The 21,365-nt window shown below is 37.5% G+C and overlaps 1 protein-coding gene and 1 non-coding gene across 5 annotated transcripts in view; one reads left to right on the top strand and one right to left on the bottom strand.

The window, feature by feature from the left end:
• Ctnna2 (catenin alpha 2) overlaps positions 1 to 21,365 on the bottom strand; it is a 1,081,443-nt gene that overhangs the window by 958,266 nt on the left and 101,812 nt on the right. The gene's annotated exons all lie outside the window — the stretch shown is intronic.
• On the top strand, positions 11,327 to 11,435 carry LOC124963801 (U6 spliceosomal RNA). Its single transcript, XR_007104832.1, has one exon. It is a non-coding gene; the product is annotated as a U6 spliceosomal RNA (small nuclear RNA).

Below are 21,365 nucleotides of genomic sequence, written 5' to 3'. Positions count from 1 at the left end.
ACAGAATTCTGCTGCTGGGCAGCACACCTTCTCATGCTGTGGCAGGATAAAGATGCCAGATGATTCCTGCACAAACTGGGATATATCTTCATCCCCACTCATGCCAAATCTTATCTCAATGATTTTGGTCTAGTGTTTATGATGGCTATAACAAATTTCTAGAGAAATCCCCTAAGAATCTTCTTCAAACTCTGATGGAGTAATGGGTGGCATAATAGTGATGATGAACAAGGAGATACTTGGGAAAGCTGGATAACCAGTCATCATTGTAACATGAGCATGGAAGGTACTTGGTGGGATTGTATAGAGAATGCCCATTAATGTGGGCATACTAGCAAATATAACCTGGTGGGTCAAGGAGGTCTTTTAGAGATTTCCCAATACATAACTTTGCAAAACTGATACTCAGAAAGTGCTGAAGTAAGAACCAAAAATGCTGGCATAGCTGCAACACAGACATTAAACTAGCATAATTCAAGCAAAAATGAGCAATACTCCAAATACAAACTTCAAGCCATCTATGAGCTAAGAAGCAGCATTAGTCACAGCCTTGAGTCCTAAAGGTCACAGGGGTCCTATAAATATAAAATTGAAAGAATAAGAACTCCCAGACAAATCATTTAACTTAATTTGTTCCCTTGGGGACAAACCTTCTTAGTCATTTCTTGTGACGTGGGTAACATTCAATAGCAAAAAAGCATGAAAACTTACATAGAATGAATGTCAAACGTAAAAACTTAGTCATAGAAACTTTGAGTGCTACCTTCCCCAGTCATGCTTTTTTTATATAGTTGGGAATAAAAACCAGTTTCTCTGTCTCTACCCATAACCTTTTCATCAATTGTTCTACTCCCACATTAGCAAAGACCAAAGTGGGAGCAGAAGTGGGCCACAATATCCCTACTGCTAAACGCAGGATGTTGATAACAAAGATTCCCATTGACTAGCCTCTGAGGAGCATCTTAGCTTTAACTATATGCTAAGCTATTGAGCATTAGTTAGAGAAAGATAAGTAGCTTCCCTGGCTGCAGTGCATGAGCTGGTATAATCCCTGCAATCTGCTGTTTCTAGAAGGAATGCGTCTGGCCTGCTATTTTGAGTACACTTGATTGCTTTCTGCCATATGTACTAGACTTTGTATTAGAAACATTTCCTCATCAAAGCCCTGGGCTAGTTAAAATTTCATAAAAATGAAAAAAAATATTCTATCCCAGGTTAGCAATCATAACAATAGTCTTTTAGATTCACCTATTGATCTTTGTCTCCAGAGTTCTAATAAGAACAGAAGAGAGCAGAAAAGAGAAAGGTCAGGCATCCTCTTGAGCAAAGAAGGAAGGCAACTATACTTAGTACATAGAACTGACAATTGGGCATGTGGCCCAGATGATAGGTACATGCAATGAGGCTGATTTTCTGAGAATGTCATCCCATTGTATATTCAATATTTACTAATTATATAAAGAGCAAAGAAAACCTATAGCCTTTCAAGGTAGATTGGATGATTTTAGTCATTCCTTTCCCATCCTAACCTCCATAAGAAGAGAATAAGTCTCTGCATCACTGATATTGGGCAATGGAACATAAGAAAATAAGACGTAAGTAGACACTGGGAACATGCTTAGCGGGGCATGCTTTCTGTGCTACTACCTTCTGCCATGAGAGTCACGTATAATCACTGGTTCAAAAAGGTAGAAAGACACAAGGAGCAAACCGGAATCTCAGACGCAGTTGGATCCAAGCCTAGCTAGTCAGTCAACACCCAACCAAACCACTGATGCAGGATCAAGCAATATATTCTAGTTGTTGCAAGTTCTATGCCACCAAGATTTTGCCATGAACTCAGCAATAGCTAGGCAACCCATTAGCATGAACTGTATTTTTGTATGAACTGAAACCCTAAAGTTTTTCAGCTCTGTCATATTTTCCAAATTACTTGCCCTAAGTCCAAGATTCCTTGAATGAAAAATCAGGATGATATGCATTGTATAGGGTTATAATGAGTTTCACATAATTTAGTGGATAGAAAGCATGTCAGTGTTTCTGGAAATATCAGTTATTTTTATTAACATTACTATTTCCCCAAATTTAAGTATATTTGTCTTTATCTCTAGGAGGAACAGCAAAGCACCAATTAGGCCCAGCTTTACACTTTTGTGTGTGGAACAACAAATTTATTCAAACAAGAAGGTAAGAGAACAAATCAAGTGTGTAGTAATGCCAGCCCTCATTTGTCTAAGGAGGGAATGATACATAGTCTCAATTTCACACTACACATCTATACAATGAATGCACTCTGTTTTGCCCACAAAAAAAGAAACTACAGAAATCTGATAACTTTTTTTCTCATTGGTTTGGATTGAGGAAAAAATAAAACATTTTACTGCAGAGGGAGACTTAGAGACTGAACACAGTAAAAGCAAAAAATAAGGAATGTGGATAACAAAACTCAACATGGTTGTCTTCTCCCATACTTCACAGTTCTATAAGCACAAGAGAAAACTCTCAGAATTGATTCAGTCTTTCAGAAGACTCTCTTCTTGGAAAGTATCAAATGTGTATCCTTAAAAAGTGATAACACAGTCCATTTGGTAATGTTTTTGGTAATTTCAAACTCATTCTCTGGTGGTAAGGAAGAGGCATGGCCAGGATGCCAGTCTCCCATAATAGCAAAGATAAAACATTCAAAAGGACAAGTCAGGGTGAAATGTGCTCCTTATTAGCCAGTGAGGTCCAAGCCTTCTTGGACAGTGTCCTAATAAGTAGAAACTCTGCTAAGGTCAAGTACCACAAAGAACACTTCCAAATGCCACGTGTTAATGCAGTACATCATTCCCTGAAGATATTACACTTTCAAACCTCCTGGAAAATGTCTTTGGAGCCTTCTGTCTGCCCTCCTGTTTTAGTCAGTTTTTTCACTGCTGTGACTAAAGGACCCAATCAGAACAACTACAGAGGAGGAAAAGTTTATTTGAGGGTTGATGCTTTCAGAGGTCTTAGTCCATAAAGACCGGCTCCATTCCTTGGGGCTCAAGGTGAGGCAGAACATGATAGCATAAGAGTGTGGCAGAGGGAAGCAGCTCACATGATGATGAGAAAGGAGAGAGAGAGAGAGAAAGAAAGAGAGAGAGAGAGATCCACTCAACCAGTACAAAATATATTCCCCATAGCCATGCCACCCAATGAACCATTTCCTTCAGTCACACCCCACCTGCTTCCAGTTACCATTCGGTTAATCCCATCAGGGATTAAATAGTTGATTAGGTCAAGGCTATAACCCAATCATTTCTCCTCCAAACCTTGCACTGTCTCACATGTGAGCTTTTGGGGACACCTCACATCCAAACTATAACACCTCCTGAGTTCTCTCTCTTCCTCTTGCTGCTCTTTTGTAACCAGTTGTCAGAGATGTTTCTTAGTTGCAGAGGAGGGGTGCACAAACCTGCTTTCTCTCTACAGGCTTCAGCTTCAAACTCTCTTCATGAATCTCTCTCTTCACCAACACTGAGCATCACTGCCAGTGAACTCCACCACCTTTATTATATGACAAGTTCACTTCAGAAAACATTAATAACTAATAATACCTGCCATTATTAGAAGGTGTGGCGAGAACTCACCCATCTCCTCACTTTCAAGGTTGAGTAAGTGACTTGAGCTTCATTTTCATCACTTGTAAAACAAGAATGGCAATAACCCTATATTATTAATGGATTTGTTCTGAAAAATCAATGGATAATTGTAGATGTAAAAGTGATGGATTTTCTTCTTTGCAAAGTTGTCTACACAATTATCATTCTAGTCGTAAGACATGTATTGGGATGGGGTGCTGCTGAAGATTTTACATAACAAGATGCCTGAAAACAGATTTATTGTGAAAAGCAGAGGAAGAACAATTTCTAAAATTGTTTAGCATTCAAGAATCAAGCCTGGAAAACGTGAACCATATTGCTCCTTCTCTAAGTAATGAAAGGCTAGTTAATGAGATTTTCATATGATTATCTCACATTTACAGATGGGGAAACAGGCATAAAAGGGTTAAGAAAGTTGCTCACAATTATAAAATTTGAACCTAAATTGTCTTGACTTCAGAGTGTATGCTCTTAAGATATGGTTTAATACTTTCAGAGAGAATCCTGACCCTTAGGCTTATTCAAAATACAGTTTGGGAACTCTGAATTATGAGAAGGAGATAGAGATATGAACAGGAATAAAAAAAAAAAATAGAAGCCAGACCCTCCTGCAGAGAAAGGGATAAATATAAAGGGATGTTAGATTAAAAGAGGGGGAGATCATCAATCAGTGTCTTAATACACACGTGGAGCTCATAGGAAATGTGGCCATACTTCTTGGTTGAGACAGGGGAGGTCTTGTGTTCAGTTTCACCAAGCCACGTTTGGTCCTATGTGGTAATCATGGGATGCTGGTTGTATGGCTGGGCCAGCTAGTACAAGTCAGGGTTTTGGCAAAATCAAGACAAGACCCTATGCCAAGTAGACAAAATTTTGCTCACCAATGACCTTGAACCCTTATGTTACATTATGAATATATTATATTACTATGGTAAATGGTAATTTGCAGATCTTAAACAAGTAAATTACCCTGTATTGTCTAAGTGGACCCAACATAATCAAATCAAGCCTTTAAAAAGCATAATGTTTGCCTGGCTATGGGAAGAATAGGGAATAATAGACATAAAGCAGAACTGGATAAAGCAGACATGAGAGGCCAAGGGGAAAACAGAAAGACTGTAACTGAGAGGAATTTGATTCAGTTGGTAAAGGGGGGCCAGAGAAAGCACAAAAAAAGAAGGCAGCAGCCTCTGAGAACTAAACATACTCTGGCAAGGAAAGGGAATCTCAGTCCTACAACCACCAGGAACTAAAGTTGGTGAACACCAAGAATGATAATGGAAGTAGAACCTTCATAAGGAATCACAAACATGTATCAATACCTTGATTTCAGCCTTGAGACAGTAAGAAGACGTTCCAGTCAAGTCTACCTGGGTTTCTAACTGTCAGAGACTGAGATGCTAAATTTGTGGTAGATTCTTACTGCCACAAGAGGAAAATATTATAAGTGGTTATCAAATTCTCAGTCTGGAGTGGATCTGAGAATCTATATTTGCAACAAATTCCTACATGATGATGCTAGCACACTGCTGGTCAGGAAGCACTCTTGAAGAACCTCTATTTTAATAATGAACCATTGCCTCACATGCCACTGGGTGGGAGTGATCAGGAAGGTATGGTATAACACTGTGGACACTAGAAGATCAATAATAGTAACACCTATTTTGGGGAAACTAAAAATACGTATTCAAAATATGTTGTCTGAGGCCCTAATTAAGATATTCACAGGCAGAGACCATACCAGGAGGCTAACTGGTAGAAATATTAATGGGCATCATCAAGGACCTTTTTAAATGTAAAAGACCACAAGGTTCACCTGTGGGAACATTCCAGGCAACTGCTCTGTCCCAGAGAGATAGGAAAATGAAAGGAGAGAATGAAACCAGATGGGAGTTACAGGAAGGATTAAAACTCCGGCTAAAAGATACAACCAAAAGCCTTGATACCTTTTAATGCCTGTTCAGCATAAATTTTGACCAATGCTCATTATTATCTCAAAATCATATAAGCCTGGTAGCTAGCACACCAAAATGGCTTTTCCTGCTATCAGCCCCTCTCCCTCGTCTCACTTAAATAAATCCTGCTCCATTTATTCTTCTTTCCATTATTGTCCATGGATTTTATTCTTCAAATTTGGGAGCAAGAATCCAGAAGGAAATTGGGGAAGCAGGGAATCTAGTCTCAATTCAAAACTCCAGTTTCAATAGTAGTTCTAATTTTCCATTGTTAATAAAAGACAGAACCTGTGACACCCAAGTACCTATTGTAAGAGAGGCTTTTTCTGGAGTTAGAGTTACAGGAGAAGTAAAGTGCATCCTGACTTCTACTGCATATACTCTGCTACAGTGGAACCAGGTCTAAGTGGAGGTGAGAGATGGAGAGTGCTTGGGATTCCTCCTTAGGGTACCCTGCGTATGAAGATGGCCTTCTTAGTGAACAGACCAAGGAAAGATCCTGTTTCTTATTTTCAATAATTAACCCAGCTCATTTTAAGCTTATTTCCTCTTACTCTGACTATAAGGAGGGAAGGAATCACCCATCACTCTCCTTACAAAACTGTTCAAAGTCCTGGTTCAGTGAAATGGGAGGTGACCCAAGTTGCAAGTTGCTGCTGCAAATATAAGACTGTCACCACTTTTATTCAAAATGAAGTGATAGTCAGCTTTCTCTGATGGGGGGGGTGGGGCAAACTGCTACTGTTAAGTGAGGTTTAACACTTCCCTCAAGTACTACCGTATCTGGTAAAACCTCTATTATAGTAAATCCATACCTTTTAACAAAACACTCCAAGAAGCTCTGCAGAGCAGAAGTATCATTCTACCAATGGGAAAAGGTTATAATAACACTTCATGTTAAAGCATAAATGCATACTAAGGAATCCCTTAATAATTTTTAAAAACACATATTAACTGTCAAACAAGTGTATCTTCCTCAGAGCCTCTTTTGCATTCAACCCAAAAAATAAAACTTTACTAAAAAAAAATATGAAAAAAGTTTCACATCTCAAACCCTTCAAGGGGATAAATTTAGGCTAATAATATATAGTCAAGAGTTTGCTGATTAAAAAGAAATAACCATGTCCATGTCTTGCTTATGTGGGTTTTTATACTTACAACAGAATACTATATGCCAACTTAAAAGAAATTCACTACTTCTGGAGTATGCTAATTGAAAGTCAGTAATTTGAAATTAAAAATGAAAGCTAATCTGTCAAATTCATTTCCTTGATTCTCACTGCATTAAAAGTTTCATAACTTACATTCATTCTGGAAACATAAGTAAACTCAATTGACTCCTAAATTATGGATTTCTTTCCATTCGGGTGTGAATATATATGATATCAAGGTAGGCAGTACATTCTCCATATGCTTTGTCAGATTTCCAATATCCTAATGAGAACCAAATTGCTAAACAAAATGTATGTGACTAAAGGTTAACATTGTTCTATTTACTTATTATAGTGTAATTCATATTTGGGCAGTAGATCACAATAACTCAAAATCAGAGCTGTGAGTATTCCACATAACATATTTTGAGGAATTATCTTTAGAGTCCAAAAGCAACTTCAAATTATTTAATAGAAATAGAGCTTCTCTGGCAATTAACCTATTCTCTGTCCCTCTAACCTCCTGTAAATTAGAATTCCATATGCAATGATTATACAACTCTAATCTCCCACCAGAATCTTAACATTTCATTTTCAGAATATGGCAAAACAGCCACTAAACTGTCCTCCTTTAGATGTCTGTATAATTTAGTCCAAACTAATTATTTTAAATGTTCCTTTTCTGGCGAACTGGAATGATTGCTTAATTCTCTTGTCCAGCAAGTCCAAAGGACTCTTTGTAACCAAAGCCACTGCTCTGTTTTCTGACCCTGGGCTTACTGGATCTTCCTCAGCATAAGTTCTGCTCCAACTCAGTTTGGGTTGCTTTTTAACATGAGATGCAGGACTCTTCCCAAAGTTCCCACCTGCAACACCTTCCTTCTCATCCCCTAATATTTAAATGCTGGTACCATAATAAACCTTTTCCACAAACCCTTAAAACACATCTGCATCTACAATCCTAACAGAAGATCTTAACATTTCTCTTAACTGACCCACGAAGAAACTGACATTCATTTGACATAACCCACTAGATCATAAACTCATTGGGGCAAAAATGAAGATTTTTAAAATTTTTTTCTATCCTCTGTAGAACACAGTAGGGTATTAGGTCCTTCCCCAAAATTGAACAAGTATACACATAGGAAATAAGATCTAGGATATTTACCTATTTTTTCTAGTATCAAGTCTTTATCTTATGAATTATTGAGACTATTTTCCAGAGATTATAGTTTTTAAAACGTCATTCAGACATATTGTTTGCTCAATACTAGGAACTGCAAACAATTGATATCTTGATAATTGTTTAGAGAATATCATATATACTCAGGTTTCTTTTTATTTAAGTACTTTAGAAAAATAGATGCCTGCAGTACTTAAACTGGATCACTAGTGTTTGTTTACTATATTTTCAAACTGGGTTCCACTTTTGTTCAGGAACATGTTAACTTTGAGGCTTCCTTCAGAAAACCAGTGAGGTCTAGTTTGATATTTAAGTCACTTCTGCCTCTTAGGAAGCCTTTCTTCTCATCAACCCAAACGGCCTTTTGTCTTCAAGGCCAAGCAAGCTAGGTCCCATTGGCTTCATGAGGTCTCCTGATATATGGAAGCCCTAGTGACTTTTCCTTTCTCTGAATTCCATCAGTACTTAGAATGACTATCACTAGTATTTCACTTGAATACAAGTTGTCTTGTATTGTTCTCTATTTGCTTAAAGTGTGTTTTTTCTTCTATAACACTCCTAAGGACAACAGCCTCTGCCCCTTCACAGTGTCAGATATTTAGTAAAACTGTAATAAGTACTTGTGGACTTGAAAATAAATACATATATATTTGGAAATATATCTATATTTGCATCATGACTACAATACCAATGCTCTTATGTAGAGAGTTTTGACTCAATGCACACCTTTTGAAGTCATCTACCGGGAAAAAGCAAAAATGTGGATTTCTCCTAGAATGACTTCAGTATTCTAGCACAGAAGTCATATCCCGTAACACATCAAGTAAATAGAAAGTTTACTGTCCCTTCCTTCATTCATTTATCTATCCATCATTCATTCAGGGCATATGTATTAACCTGCCAGGGTGTGAACAGCTCTGCCAGAAGATGTGGGAAACATTCAGGTGAATTATCTTTGCTCAATTTTGATTGATATTTGTTCTTACTCATCAGTTGTAAAAGCAGAAACCACTCAGCAGAGAGCTGTGCTTAGAGAGTGAGCTTAGCTGGGAATGGGCATGTCTGGGACCATCTTTCCATTTAAATAGGGCATTTAGATCAGGTAGTGATAACCAACAGTACCTGAAATTTTTAAATATCTTGATGGAGCTCTATGAGGTAGTTTGTTCAAATGAATGTGGAAATAATACATATATTTTTTTAAATTAATGCCATAAAAATAATCAAAACAAGCAAGCAGGTCTATAAGAAGTCACTGAATTAACTCCAGGATGGACAGTCAAAAAGACAAATTAATCATAATATAATATAAAGCAAAGTGAAGATATTTAAGTAGGAGTTATTTTAAACAGTGAAGTGATTGTAAGAAAACTTAATTACTACTTAAGAATGTTTTGGTTTTTTTTTTTTTTTTTTTTTTGAGGGGGGTGCACTGGGGATTAAACACAGGGCACTTATTAACCTTGGCCACTAAGCCACATCCCCAGTCCTTGTTTTTGTTTCTGTTTTTCTAAGACAGGCTCTTGCTAAGTTGCTGAAGACCTCACTAAGTTTCTGAGGCTTTTTTTGAACTTGTGATCCTCCAGCTTCAGCCTCCTGAGTCACTGGGATTACAGGCATGTGCCAAATTTGTATTTTTAAAGCAGGCACAAATGAATTATTATATTGTATTTTAAAAGTCAAAGTTAAATCCACACATGTGCTGGTGACTTAATAAGGAATTAGGCTGTAGAAACTCAAAAGGAAATGATTGAAGCTTAATATCCCTGCCTCATGCAGTTTCTCAAGTCTTAAAGAGGCTGCTTATTCTCTGGAATGAATGTAAACAGGTACTGCTTTGCATACAGCTGCAGGTACAGAAGAGGGGACACGACTTGCCTGCGTTGTGCTAGCTCTGTCCTTTCCAATTGAATTACAGGACCTGAGAGGTCATAACATATTAGAGTGATGATATTTGCCTAGAAGTCTTTTAAAGTGAGGATTGATATTTTAGCATCAGTGGTACTTAGCCCCTCCTTGTTAAACCTGTTGATACAGAAAGTCGTAAGTGAGAAAAAAGGAACAATAACCCAGGTTTCCTTCTGGTCATCTGTGGCATTTAATTCAGTGTGTATGAATTAAAAAAATACCCCAGGTGATATGCTTTTGTAAACACAGAAAGTAAAATACCATGGCATTTAGGAAATGCAAATGTAGCTCTGTTAAGTCTGTACGTTTGGAGGTAGTATGATCCTTTCCACTAAATTGATGGTATTTATATTTCACAGCAAAAAAGATTTTACTGAACACTCACAGTCAATGGCCAAAATTTATTAATATTAATAACTGTTTCAAGTTCCAATCATCAAATCCTGGTATGCCAGAGTGGATGGGAGCCCTCAATCACTGAGAGTGACAGCATGGACACAAGATGGCAAGGCAGGAGGTCACTAATCCATGCTGAGTGCTAACTCCGAGTAGCTGCTGTTGAGGTACTTCACAAGTATCACCTTGTACTATCTTCCCAGTAAGACCAACATGATACCATACCAGGTTTGCAGGTTAAGGGAACTAAAACACAAGCATGTTAAATCGTTTTTCCAAAGTTAATGGAATTCAACCAAAATCTGTTCCAAATCTGTGTTTGTGGAACTTTTCAATACTTCATTTTGCAGGGAGAAAATCTTAGGAAGAAAACAGGTGAAGAAAATAGCTCCAGCAGCTTCACATAAATATACAGATAATAAATCCCTAATGTATTAGCTAAAGTAATTAAAGGGTTTAGTGACTATTTCGGACCTTTCAGTTTACTAGGGAAAACCAGACCTTTGTCCTGTGTGTCTCTTGGTACTACTCTTGGGATCTGAGAGAAGACAATGGGTCTGATCCAATATGGCAGTTTTTTGTTTCATGAAAGTTCAAAAACCTTCAACAAATAATTCAAGACACATGGGTATCAGCCATCTTCATTCTGGGGTGATCAGAATCATCTCAGGTGACCCAACTGCAAATTCATCAGCATCTGTTCCCACCTTTACCTTCTTCCTAGTGCATTAATGCAAGATGAGGCTTCTTTCTTCTTCCCTACATCCCAATCCCTCCCTCCCTGCCTACAGCCTTTAATACACCAACACACCTTCTTCTCTGTTTCCTCAACCCTTTCCTGGCTCTTTACAGTCAGTAGAAAGTCTTGTTCAATTTAAAAAAACTAAAACACACACGAAAATTCCCTCTCCTTGCCACTCTTGACATTCTGTACTTCCCTTTCCCTTCACAGCCCAGTTTCCTGAAAGGGTAGTCTATGATGCCTGTTCCATTTCCAGGCTACCTACTCACTTCCCATCCTACAACAATCTGGCTTCTGACCTCACCATTTCACCAAAATTAGCCCTGCAAAGTTACAAATGATCTCTCAGTTACTTAAGCCAATGGACACTGTGGGATTCTGCAGTTTATGCACTAAAATTGGAAAGATGTGGAGAGGATTATCATGGTCTCTGGGCAAGGATGACAAGAAATTCATGCAGCATTCCCTATTTTTATAGTATGAACTCATTGTGTTATATATAGATATATATCTTGATATGGAGAATATATTTGCATATAGAAAAAAGTCTAGAAAGATACGTATCAAAATTTTGGCAGTAGTCATGCTGGGTGATGTGATTTAGGGTGACAAATTGCACAGTTTTTCAGTTCATATATATTTGTGCAACTTATGTACTAATCACACATCCTTTATCTAAATAAAAATAAATATATCATCTCAATATCCAGAGGCCCATTTCAATTCCTCTTTGACCTCACTGCAGTGTTTTGACAGTATTGCTCTTTCCTCGATTGTGAAGACACCACACTATCTTGGTCTTCCTCTACCTTCCCAATGTCTTAGTCCTCTTTATAGCCTCCCCTTCTCTATCCATGCCTTGACATTGCCACCCTGAACTCCAACACCATCCCTCTTCCATCCCCACTCTTCACAGTCTCTAAGTGGCCTCATTCACATCAGTGGCTTATTTTACACTGAAAATTCCCAGATCTCTTGCTGACATTCACAGATTTTGACTGAGTTCCAGCCTCCATATACAATTTTCCAGGTTTCCAGGTACTTCAAATTCAACATACTTGAAAATGAACTCATTTTCCCACACATAGGTCCAAATCCTATAGTGATATCAATGAACAGAAGCAGAATTTGTCAAGTCCTGCTAGAAATGCTGGAGTCATTTTTCATTTCTTTACTTTCTCTCACCTTCTTCAATACAAAGGATAAGTTCTGCCTCCACACATTTCAAAATCACTACTTGTGTCTTCCCTATGCCTACTGGCTTAGTCAAGCCTCCATCATTTCTTCATTAGATAATGGAAATAACAACTCTCTATTGGTCACATACCTTCAGTCTCATTCCCTCATCTCTCCTCTATTCTGCAGCCATAGTTGTTTTTTCCAAAATATAAACTACATATAGGTCACTTTCCTGTTATGTGATAACTCTCATTGCCTAAGAGTAAAGTTCCAAATATATAAACTGTTCAGTATAGATCATTATTCAACTTTTGTCTATCTTGCATAGTAAGACTTAGTTCTCCAGACATCCCATTTTCTCTCATGCCTCCAGTCCATTTTTTTTCCCCATCATTCCTGCTGTAGGGAAGCTTGATCCCTGTTTTCTCTACTTGACTGTGGTTATCCTTTGAGACTCAATTGGGCATCATTTCTTGACATGCTCAGATGAACCTTTGCCCTCAGAGCACATGGTGCTTCCCTCTGGTGTGCCATAAATTACACTCTAATTTAATTGTTCTCTCAGTTATATCTTTCACACTAGAATGCTGAGGTCCTTGAGGACGGGACTATGAATTTAACATTTTTTGAATAAACGGAGAGGTAAATGATTGGCAGAGAAAAGAAGCATTCCAAATGGAACTGATGCAAGGGAGATACAAAATAAGGTCTTCTGAACAAACTTACACACAAAATATCATAGTGTCATTCCTCAAAAGTCACTACAGTAAACAGGGGTATATCTAGTGGTATTCATTCAACCCCAACACCCAAGCTTCAGGAGTTCAAAATTCAGGAAATGCTCCAGGAAAATAATCTCAGAACTTGATTCAGACATCCCTATTGAATAGCATGAGGTCTTCTGAGTAGGTTTGTTGTAGCACACAAAGGTAGGAAACCAGTCTCTAGTTATATCTCTGACTCCCTGCACCCAAATGATTCTGTTGGCAAATCACCTTCTGCATCTGAAACCACAGGGCAGCAATTTTATGAACCTAAAAGAAGCATTCTGGATTCACTTTTGCACCAAAATAAATAATCATAACATTTCTTTGAAAATGTTTCCTAGTAAATTATTTCCAATTCTTATAATACAAACCAGATCAGATGATACACTCACATGTATGACTATCAGGGGATAATTTCAGAAGTTGCTTAAGGACCATCAAATAATGTTTGTAAACTAGGTATAAATATTGCCTTCATGTACTGTCATTACTGCCCCTTCAGCAGTGCATGTGTTCTCCAATTGTACAGAAGTGATGTGTAATCAATGAGTAGAAAGTTGGCCCTGTTCCTGTTTCTTCTCTAATCAAAGATAGGAATTAATGAAATGCTCCCTTTGACTAGTCAGGAAACAGAGGAAAGAATATGGCCTCAATAGCATTTAAGATAGAATTATGTTTGAATTATAATATGAAATACTATGTCTCAGGGCTGGGGAGATAGCTCAGTCGGTAGAGTGCTTGCCTTGCAAGCACAAGGCCCTGGGTTCGATCCCCAGCACCCCCCCCCAAAAAAAATACTATGTCTCACATCTTTATCCACTCTCTCCTAAAGCCCTCTGCTCTTTGTTATAAACACAATCATAATTCATTCAGATATTGAGTATTCATAGCTATAGGTTAAGGCTGCACTTCTCTCCATAGAAGGAAGATAATCACAATCAATGTATGCCAAATATGTGGAACCTTTCTATTTTCCCATTTCTTAGTACAAGTTTGGGAACGTGTCCAAAGGAATCTGAGAGCAGGTCAGCTGTGGATTTCTGGGAAAGGTTTCCTTGGAGAATATACAGACATCTTATTCTCCCCTGTGCAGTGTTAGAACCAAGAATGACACTTTGTGACAATGAGAGGCAGTCCTGACAACACCCAAGGATAAACCAGTGGAAGGATGTAAAGTACCTTGTTCTCTTGTGACAACAATACATTAAATTAGCAAAGACAGAAACCATGCTACTTTTAATAACAGTAGCTATTATTTTATATTATTTGCAGCCAAAACCGTTCTCACTAATATACTACTTCTGATTGTTTTTTCAAATAGTATTCCTTTTGTTCACTTGGTGGACTTGTGGAATATATGAAGTGGTGGGCAAACTACAGACCATAGGCTAAATCTGCCTAGCACTTGATTTTGTAAATAAATTTTTATTTACAAAAATAAAGCTACTCTTTCTTATTGTCTTATGGCTTCTTTTATAATGCAACAGCAGAGTTGAATAATTATGGCAGAGTCTATGGTCCACAAGGCTGCAAATACTTATCATCTGGCTCTTTAGAGAAGTTTATTACTGGCTCCTTATCTGTACCAGTGAATTTAACCTGGAGGCTGTTTCCCCCACATCATATTTCCTAAAGGTCATTTGGATGTCTCATTCATTGTGAAGTCCTATAGGGCCACAGTTTGTGAATGTTGTATAATGTTGAAGTTCCACAAAACAAAGAACACACACACACACACACCCAAAAGACAATAGTGATCCTGTTGAGATATACTATTCATGTCAAAATAGTAATCCTTAACCTAACTAAATGCCATGTCCTGGCACATGAGTTCTTTTCTTCATGGACCTATCACCTTGGCAACCACATGTCTGGCAGATTTAACCACATAGATAAATAGACTAGAAGCATACTGGACACACTACTGATCCTCATTACTGATTTTTTTTAATCAAGAAATATATTTATCAATACTTTAGGGGATGTCTTCTTTAATTAGAATTTTCTGGTTTGGCAGCTTATTTAGATGTAAACACAACATCCCAAGTTCTGTTCTAAAATACAAGTTGGCTATGCACACAGTATTTTTGGAGGCATATTTTATTTTGTACTCATGAATTTTTAAGTGCATTCTGCTTCAATGTTACAAAGTGATTATAATTTCTTTGGAGTTCCTTTTATATGAAGCAGTATTTTATCAATAATGATAATTATTCTAATTTCCACTTTAATAAAAAGATCTTAAAACATTTTATTGGGATGAACTAAGTTAGTCTCATTATAAAGATGTGAACTGGAAAAAAATATGAAGCTAAAACCATTGTAATATTTTATAGCCAAGAAATACATATTCTTAATTATATAGTCAACAGGAACATGAAAAATATAGGGGTTTAAAAAAACGTGAGTTGCCTTCATATAGACAGTTCAAGGGATGTAAAACAAATCTGTCCTCAATGGGCATAGCATAGATCCAAGAACTCATAATTTACCTAGAAGTGTTATTTCAATCAAGAGTTTGCAATAATAGCAACCAGGAAGGTCAGACTAGGCAGCACTTCAGTCAGAGCAGGAAGTAGAAGGAGGAAGCAGTTCAGTCCTCCAGAGAGTAACCAAACAGCACTTCAATTTTTCAGATTTCAGTCACGATGTTTTCTACCTTGATGAGTGAACAAAGCAATAAGAGGAAGGCACTAGGGTACTCTGAGCTTCACATGTGGCAAGTAGTCTCTCAGTTTGCTAAATCCCTTCATGTTCTATTGAGGGTTTAGATTTCTTGCACATTTATAGAATAAAATGCCTAAAGTTTTCCTGATCATTCAAGAAAGAGATGCTACCACCAATTCCTTTGCCACTGGAAAGAGCTCCACCATCTATATGGCAATGGTTTACCCTCAGGTTGTTCAGCACACTATGCCCTGGTCTGGGAGACATGGACACTATACAGTGTCTAGGTTATTTAAGTATGAATGACCTACACATGCAAAACATGTATAAAATATCCCTTCTGTGAGTGTTCAGGACACTGAAGTTAGTGAGCACATAGTTGGCAGGGAGATTATGTGCAGAACTAGCTGTCTAATTCCACAGATAGATAAAAGCAAAATTAGGAATTCACACATAAGGCAAACATCATTATGAGCATAGCATATGGGAGGAAAGGAAAACCTCTAAAAAGACTGTGTTTAGAGAGAACACTGAGAAAATATACCAGAGAGAGTCAAATCCAACACAGCAGGAAGAAAAATAAAACTGCCATGGTACACATAAACAGGATCATGTGATCTAGGAGAAAAGAACCGAGAATGATAGGCTTTACAATGAAAGTTTTTAACCAGTTTTCTATAAGGAAGATTTGAAAGTTAATGTCCAAGCATATTATAGATTATTCCTATTTTGTTGTTTATTCACACATATTAGTAAAATGTGTATAAGGGTGTCAGAGGGTGCCGGGGATCAAACCCAGGGACTCGCACACGCTAGGCAAACACTCTACCACTGAGCTACAATCCAAGTCTGAAATAAATAATTTTTCATATACACACACATACACACACACACACACATATGGTTGTTGGAAGTAGTTGAAGTTCCACACATACCATTGTTTAATATGTCAGCCTAGAATTCAAGACTTTCTGTGTACCTGTCATAATCAAGGTCCTAAGGTCCAAAGGGGAAGAAGGCAGCTAAGTTAGACTTGGAATTATAGAAAATAAATGATAACAGTTCAAAAATATTTATAAAATACACATAAACAAAAAATTTTTCTCAAATTCCATTCTTAACACTTTAGTGTATTTCATGCCAGACTCTTTGTTTCTATGTTCCACAACATGTACACTGAAAAATTTTCTATAAATTGCAAACAGTATCTATGTAGTGTTTTAAACAATCTGTTTAGTTTCTTTCTTTCTTTCATATAGATATTCTCAATATTAATGTGTATTTCTGAACATAAATAGCTGCATGATAGAACATTTTTTTCCATGCCTATTCTCTATGATTAAGGCGTGTGGACTATCTCCACAACTCTTTTAAATGTACTTGGGATTTAATTCATAAAGATGACTGGGTAAGACTGAAAGATATTCTGTTATAGTCCTAGAGAAGAAAAGCAATGCTATGCAAGGTCACAGGGGGAAGCACGGGCGTCACAGGAGTAAGGAGGCAAGGTAGGCAAGTTTGAACAAGTAAGGATTGGAGAGTTTGAATGATTTCAGTGGGCTCTGGGCAATCTAAGTGGTCTTTCCCTCATTGTCTGGCAGCTGGTCCTGGGATGACATAGGGTAGGAGAAATACTCGATTCTTGCGTGATGGGTAGGAAAAGGAGGCGTTTACATGACAGGATATGAACTTTGGACTGGCTGATCTGCCTATGCAAAAAATGTGATCTCAGGATGTTGTTTATTATCTTTAGGATTTAAACTGGCTTTTGGAGGGGTAGTCTCTCCAGGATTGGAAAGACCCCCAAGATTAATATCATAAAATACAGAAAATAAAAACATCACCATCACCAATACATTCACACAAACAGATGCCCAGAGAACTCTCTCCAGCAGCCTCTCCTTCTCTGGTATCTATCATCATACTAAGATCAATCCATCCAGACTATGGATGCTTGCAGCACCTGGCTGGCATTCTTCTTTACAGCACTTCCTGGGATCATTCTTGCAGATCTCAACGTCTTTGTATCTAAACCACCTCATTCCTCATCCTCTCAAGTCTTCCTTTTTCCTTACTTCCCCATAGCCATGCATTATCATAACACCACCATAACACATTCTGGGCCCAGTAGTCCCCAGCATCAGCACCACTACCAGAAAGCAGTGCTGGCCACTAAGATGCCAAGGGTTTAAATAATCAGAATTTTTTAAAAAGGATCAATCAACTCAAAGCCAGATTCTTACAATATTTTAAAAAGATGACCAATATATTGCCAAAATTTAATAGTCTGGAAGGGTATCAGCACAAGATGGAAAGGAGATACTCTTCATTCTTTTACACAGACAGGGGTTTTGAGCTTGGGTTGGTACTATACTTTTAAAGTTGATTTTATACAGTCCATTAAATATTTTAACACTCATGTCTTTTAGTTCAGAGATTCAACTCCTAGCAATTTATCCTGCTGATAAAATCTATATGGGGGGAAAAATGGTTCTTGTGATTATCTGGAACACAGTGGAAGAGTCAGGGAAAGAGACTGGAGCAGGAAGAAGCTAAGATCAAGCAAGGTCTTGCAGGGTCAAAGCAAAAATAGGGACATTGTTCTCTGAACAACAGCAAACAAACATGGAGTATCCAACATCAGAGTGAAATGCCTGATTAGTTTATGATAATTTTTTCTATGTCCTTCTTGGTGTGCATGACTATTCCTCCGGCAGATTTGATAGGTTCCTGAAAGAAAGTTCTTGAAGGTGCAGAAGAGCAAAGCTCAGGAAAGAGGAACCAAAGATGATGAAGCTGCTGCCTATGAGACAGGAACAAAAACTCAAGAAAAAATCCAAAAGGGTGGGGAAAACATTGTGAGGTTGAAGAAGACTAAATAAAGAAGTTGCTGAAGGCAAAGAAAGTATGCCAGAGGTTGTTTAAAATTATGGGAAAAATTCCATCAGGAAGAATACCTTACAACTAAAAGATTTTCATGGTTGAAATGAGAAACCAGCAGGAATAATCTCAATTTGCTTCTATGGAACAAAAATATTCAGCCTGTACCACACTCTTAAAATAATTGCTTTTTTTTCTTTTTTGTACTAGGATTGAACTCAGGGATGTTTAACCAGGGTCTTGCTAAGTTGCTCAGGGGCTCACTAAATTCCTGAGGCAGGCTTTGAACTCACAATCCTCCTGCCCCCACCTCCTGAATGGCTAGGATTATAGATGTGTGCCACCATGCCTGGCACTATTAATTCTTTAAAAGCATAAAGGTTTTACATTTTCAATAAAAACCTTTATTGAGAAAATATTCAGTTGTTTCAAAATTGACAACTGAGTACTGAAGCAACTTTACCAATTTTAGAAGTCAATTTTTAAAAAACTACATTTCTGAGATTAAAAAAAAACCTAGGTCAAAATACCAAGTCGTTTCCACAAGATCTCAACAATAACTTGAAATAAAAAATATTCTATTCTGAATAAGTATATATTATGGAGAAATATATTCCATCTAGTGCACAAAGAATTCATCATTACATATTGTAGCATCCCTATGATTTGGCACAGTGTCAAGGCTATTCAAGACTAGCATGCTTCCCCTCATTAAGCAAAAGATCTGTACTGAGAAGTATACCTTTAAGATATCAAATATCAAAAACCTTGAACCAGTAATGCCAACACTTTCACAATGTGCAAACACTAAATAAACTAAAAATTGACTCCAACAATTAGTCATCAATTGAATGTTTGGACCAGGACTTATGCAAAAATTTCTAAATCATTTGAAGCACAAATAATTAAATGACAAAATACACTATAGTGGAATTCCATTTTAATACCAACAACAGAAAGCAAGATTTAATAGAGAAGTGCCATAATTTTACAAGGGAGGTTGACCATATGTTTATGAAGACAGAATTTATCTTGTGTTGCAATTTCAGTTAGGCTCTCATCAAAGGCCCAAAATAGTGAAACTGCATTTTATCTGTTCTACCGGATTTGTCAAACATGATGGAAAACCTGCTACTCGGGGGAGGTGGCAGGCAGCAATGTACTGGGTATTTACTTATGAGACTCATCCCACAAACTTCCCGTAAAGTAGCTCTAAAAAAACAGTCCACTGACAACCATACCATGGCGCACTACAAAAAATCTGGGAGATTCTTTATTCCTTGCATTCTTAGGCTAACTTATTGTATGGTTCATAGCAAAACAAAAAGCCATGGCTGAAATAATTAAGAACCATACACTTTGAGAGTTGGAAGAAACTTGGTTTATTAATTCTTTATTGAATGGCAAAACCATCCATATCTTTAGAATACAATCACCCATTCTCCAATTCCTTCGAGGTGGGACAGAATGAATGTAAACTTTAAACAACAACAACAAAAAAACACCCAGAAATGTTCTCCAAATCTGAGAGAACAGATTTCCAGGGGTCCCAGAGCTGAAAAATATGACTTGTTAATTATTTACAACAGGCAAATACTACTCTAGGCTAACCACTGTTCTCAATTTATTTATCACAAAACCAAGATGATTCCTGGAGATATGTGATTACTGTCACCTGGGTACAGGATCAGTATTGTCTCTGTTATCCCTTGAGCGCTGGTACACATGATATTTCTGCAGGCTCGGGGGCAGGGGAGACCCTGACCTCTTCATTGCTTCACATTTGGGAGATAAGCCTGTGTTCTGGGGTTGCTGCTTCCTCTATGAATGTTCTGTACTAAGAACAGGGCACATTCTGTTAGAATTGAAGATACAGGGATCACCTAAAAGGGTCTCTTGATGTCTTATGTGAAATGCTCCTTGTAGTATTGATTACTGAGATTCACCTTCTGGCTAGCAGACATAAAAAAAGGATGCATTCCTCACAGATTTGATTCTCCACTATTTACTCAGAGGAGATGAAGCAAAGTTCAAATGCTTTTCCTAGCAAACACATACAATCACCCATTCTCCAATTCCTTCGAGGTGGGACAGAATGAATGTAAACTTTAAACAACAACAACAACAAAAAAACACCCAGAAATGTTCTCCAAATCTGAGAGAACAGATTTCCAGGGGTCCCAGAGCTGAAAAATATGACTTGTTAATTATTTACAACAGGCAAATACTACTCTAGGCTAACCACTGTTCTCAATTTATTTATCACAAAACCAAGATGATTCCTGGAGATATGTGATTACTGTCACCTGGGTACAGGATCAGTATTGTCTCTGTTATCCCTTGAGCGCTGGTACACATGATATTTCTGCAGGCTCGGGGGCAGGGACCCTGACCTCTTCATTGCTTCTCCAGTTTCATTCTCAGCATGTGAACATGGCAGGAAACAGGATCCTTCCATCACACTGACCCTTAGGTCTCTTAATTCCAAACCATAGTAAGACTTACTTTCCAGTTTCTGTCCCCAACTCAGGCATACAGGCATGTATCCATATAACTGAAACAGGAATTTCACAATATTTACTCAACCAAATGCACTTTTCATTTGACTCTATTGTGTGTGTGTGTGTGTGTGTGTGTGTGTGTGTGTATTAATTTCATAGCTAGTTTATGTGGATCTACGTACGTACTCAAACACTCAATTCTTTTTTAGAGGTGGAAGTATCTTATTTAAAATCTTTGAGAACCATAATCTTCTAGTTATCAGTGATTGCAATTATCATATCTTTTATTACTTATTCATCAAACAAATATTACAAGATTCATAATATCCCTCCACCAGTACTGGTATCTAGCAATATGAAATATTCAGATTTCTTTTCTACTGTTTGATATTCCATTCAAAAGAATTGTG

This window comes from Sciurus carolinensis, chromosome 13 (assembly GCF_902686445.1).
Source record: "Sciurus carolinensis chromosome 13, mSciCar1.2, whole genome shotgun sequence".
In the NCBI taxonomy this organism is placed as follows: Eukaryota; Metazoa; Chordata; class Mammalia; order Rodentia; family Sciuridae; genus Sciurus; species Sciurus carolinensis.
The sequence above is the reverse complement of the archived record's forward strand: the minus strand, read 5'-3'. Positions and strand labels throughout refer to the sequence as shown.